Consider the following 5,000-nt stretch of genomic DNA (forward strand, 5'->3'; position numbering starts at 1 on the left):
GGGCTATCTTTCCCTGTTGGAGACTTTTGGCTTATAGCATCCTGCTTTTCCAAGTAGAAATGTTTCTCACCTAATAATAATAATAATGGCTGAAGTAGTGGATGATGAATGGAGAATTATCGATTTAAAAGCTCAAGATAAAGACGACTGGTGAAATCTAACCGAGGTACTTTGCCTCAATAGGCGTAGGAGGAGATGAATTATATCAAACAATATCGGTTCTCTGCCTAAAGATTTACAGATATTTGATACTAAATCATTTCTTATTGGCAATTAATTATTAAAAACATAGTTTCCAGGTCTCTGCATAAATATCTTCAGATATTTGAATTAAAAACATTATTTTTATTACATATTAAATTATCAAAAAATTATTTCCGGGGGTCTGCATAAGGACCTTCAGATATTTAATATAAAATTTATTTTTATTACTAATTATTATTATTATTATTATTATTATTATTATTATTATTATTATTATTATTCTTATTATCATTATCATTACTATTATTATTATTATTATTATTATTATTATTATTATTATTATTACTACTAGCTAAGCTACAGCCCTAGTTGGAAAAGCAAGATGCTATAAGCTCAAGGGCTCCAAGAGGGAAATATAGCTCAGTGAAGAAAGGAAATAAGGAAATAAATAAACGATATAAGAAGTAATGAACAACTAAAATAAAATATCTTAAAAACTTTAACAACACTAGAATAGATATTTCATATATAGACTATAAAAGAATTTAATTAATTAATTATAAATAAAAATATTTTTAGGGCTCTACCTAAATATGTTTCGATTTCTGATATAAAAATTATTGTTTAATACTAAATTACCCCCCCCCCCCAAAAAAAAAAATAATAATAATAAATTGTACACACACACTAAGATCTCAGCATTATCCAATATCTATAAGGATAGAATCAGTTTGAGAAGAGATCGAATCTCCACGTCGGACACCACCTTCCCATATATCCTTCGAGTTGACATAATAAATACTCTACTTCGATCTAATTCAACATGAGCAATCGCCACAGCCAACTTGATCTTTACCTGTACGGGTCCTCGGCTGGAACGGACCGGAGCCGAGGGTCTCCCGGTATTTATTTACGCCTTCGAAGGAAATCTCTTCTTGGATTCCATGCCAGAGACTGTCAAGATCCGACCGGTTTGGTCGCCTGAGCTCTGTGTCTGTAGACAGAGTGATTTCTCTCTCTCTCTCTCTCTTTCTCTCTCTCTCTCTCTCTCTCTGGTTAGATATATTTTACATTTACTTTCTTGGAGTAACAATTTCTTACACTCTCTCTCTCTCTCTCTCTCTCTCTCTCTCTCTCTGCTTAGTTACATCTTACCTTTACTATCTTAGAGAATTAACTCTCTCTCTCTCTCTCTCTCTCTCTCTCTCTCTCTCTCTCTCTCTCTCTCTCTGCTTAGATATATCTCACCTTACTCTCTTTTAGAGAATTAACTTCTCTCTCTCTCTCTCTCTCTCTGGTTAGATGTATCTTACCTTTACTATCTCAGAGAATTAACTCTCTCTCTCTCTCTCTCTCTCTCTCTCTCTCTCTCTCTCTCTCTCTCTCTCTCTCTCTCTCTCTCTGCTTAGTTATATCTCACCTTACTCTCTTTTAGAGAATTAGCTTCTCTCTCTCTCTCTCTCTCTCTCTCTCTCTCTCTCTCTCTCTCTCTCTCTCTCTCTCTCTCTCTCTGTTATATAAACTATAATTTCCTTTCATTGACTTCATATGACTCAAAACCCACGCAGTATACGTGATTGTGATCAATGAAACATTCGGAAATATATTTCCAGATTATATCTAGATGATTGATAAAAAAAAAAGTTAGTTTTACTCCTTATAACAACAGTTTTGTTATTTTCAATCATCCTACGAGAAATATTTTCCTGTTAACTGTATAATAGTATGTTATTTTTATTGTTTATTACTTCTCTTGTAATTTATTTCCTTGCTTCGTTTCCTCACTGGGCTATTTTTCTTTCTATTCTTACTAGGGTTATAGTTCAGCTTGTAATGAATAATAATGATAATAATAATAATAATAATAATAATAATAATAATAATAATAATAATAATGATATTATCTAATAAAAATCATATTATTATTATCATTATCATTATTATTATTATTATTATTAATAATAATAATAATAATAATAATAATAATGATAATAATAATAATAATAATAATTGATAAATATGATAATTATGATATTATATATATATATACATATATATATGTATATATATATATATATATATGTATATATATATATATATATATATATATATAATATATATATATATATATATATATATATATATACATATATGTATATCCCACAAAAGTTTGGCTTTATATTTACTATTTAGTTTAAAAAATATATAATAAGCACATTATTATTATTATTTTTTTTTTTTTTGTGGCAGTAGCATACTTTCAATTACTCTTACAACCTGTACAAAAACTGTATGAAAAGAAGGAGTGACATATCCTTGTGGTCCTTTTTAAGGACGTCAAGGAGTCCTAAGAAGCTGGAAGCCTCGGCAGTCCTACCAGTCATGAGTTAATGAATCCCTGGTCCCAATGACACCTTGGATTGGAAGCCGAGCGTTTTTCACAGGTGAGAGAGAGAGAGAGAGAGAGAGAGAGAGAGAGAGAGAGAGAGAGAGAGAGAGAATTGAGGAAAAACTTACTCAAACATTGTAGCTCAGTGGTTGCACAACGACCATTGCACGCGACTTGTCAAGAATGACAGGTAAATATTGAGGTACTGATGCACACACACGCAAACGCACACACACACATCACATGGATTCAACCCTTCGCAATGCCTCCTCCTTTCCTAACTACAACACAGCAGTTTCGGTAATGTGTGGGAGAGTGTGGTTCCGAGTGTTACTCAAGGGGTAGTCACCTCTCAGCACGGTGTGACTAATCCCTCTCCCCTTTAACCGATTGACGGGGAAAGACCGAAATAGACCGTGACCGGAAAGATATATATATATATATATATATATATATATATATATATATATATATATATATATATATATACATATACATATATATGTATATATATACATAGATATATAGATACATACATACATACATATATATATATATATATATATATATATAATATATACCTATATATATATATATATATATATATGTATATATATATATATATATATATGCACATGTATAGCCTATAAAATATATATATATATATATATATATATATATATATATATATATATATATACATATATATATATATATATATATATATATAAATATATATATATATATATATATATATATATATATATATAATCAAACACTTGCTCTTTATGATTTAAGAAAGATTCCGAAGAGAAGCAGACAGACAGACAGACAATAGAGCCTACAGGCAGCGAGACAGAAAATGAAGTCACTGCCTATATCTAAATTATCGTTGTTGCTTATGTTGTAACGTCCTAGGCTGGTGATCGCCAGACTGTGGTTCGAGTCCCGTTCAAACTCATTACTTCCTTTGGTCGCTGCAACCTCACCATCTTTGTGAGCTAAGGATGGGAGCTTGGGGGAGCCTACAAGTGTATCTACTAAATCAACAGCAGCCAATGCCAGGTCCTCCTTGGTCCTAGCTTGGATGGAGATGGGCTTAAGCACTGATCATATGTATATATGGTCAGTCTCTATGGGATTGTCCAGCGTGATAGGGCAATGTCACTGTCCCTTGCCTCTGCCATTCATGAGCAGCCTTTAAAACCTTGAACACCTTTATGAAAATAGACAGATATCAAGGTTAAAATCTCCTTCACAGATACAGACTGTAACAGACAGAGAGCCAGCCTCAAAGGTTAAAGAATGTCACTGTCCCTTGCCTTTGCCATTCATGAGTGGCCTTTAAAATCTTGAAAACCTTTATGAACATAGATAGATATCAAGGTTAAAATTTCCTTGACAGATACAGACTAACAGACAGAGGGCCAGCCTCAAGGGCTAAAGAATGTCACTGTTCCTTGCCTCTGCCATTCATGAGCAGCCTTTAAAACCTTTAAAACCTTAATGAAAATCCTAGACAGATATCAAGGTTAAAATCTCCTTGACAGATACAAACTGTAACAGAAAGGGAGCCAGCCTCAGGGCTAAAGAATGTCACTGTTCCTTGCCTCTGCCATTCATGTGCAGCTTTTAAAACCTTGAAAACCTTTATGAAAAACCTAGACAAATATCAAGGTTAAAATCTCCTTGACAGATACAGACTAACAGACAGAGGGCCAGCCTCAAGGACTAAAGAATGTCTCTGTTCCTTGCCTCTGCCATTCATGAGCAGCCTTTAAAACCTTGAAAACCTTTATGAACATAGACAGATATCAAGGTTAAAATCTCCTTCACAGATACAGACTGTAACAGACAGAGAGCCAGCCTCAAAGGTTAAAGAATGTCACTGTCCCTTGCCTTTGCCATTCATGAGTGGCCTTTAAAATCTTGAAAACCTTTATGAAAAACCTAGACAAATATCAAGGTTAAAATCTCCTTGACAGATACAGACTAACAGACAGAGGGCCAGCCTCAAGGACTAAAGAATGTCTCTGTTCCTTGCCTCTGCCATTCATGAGCAGCCTTTAAAACCTTGAAAACCTTTATGAACATAGACAGATATCAAGGTTAAAATCTCCTTCACAGATACAGACTGTAACAGTCAGAGAGCCAGCCTCAAAGGTTAAAGAATGCCACTGTCCATTGCCTCTGCCATTCATGAGTAGCCTTTAAAACCTTTAAAACTTTTAAAACCTTTTTTAAAAACCTAAACAGATACCAAGTAGGTTCAAATCTCCTTGACAATTTTCCTTGTTGGAGCCTTTGGGCTTATAGCCTCTTGCTTTTCCAACTAGGTTTGTAGCTTGGCTAGTAATAATAATAATAATAATAATAATGATAATAAGACAGACTGTAACAGAGAGCC

This window comes from Palaemon carinicauda, chromosome 26 (genome assembly GCF_036898095.1).
Source record: "Palaemon carinicauda isolate YSFRI2023 chromosome 26, ASM3689809v2, whole genome shotgun sequence".
Lineage (NCBI taxonomy): Eukaryota > Metazoa > Arthropoda > Malacostraca > Decapoda > Palaemonidae > Palaemon > Palaemon carinicauda.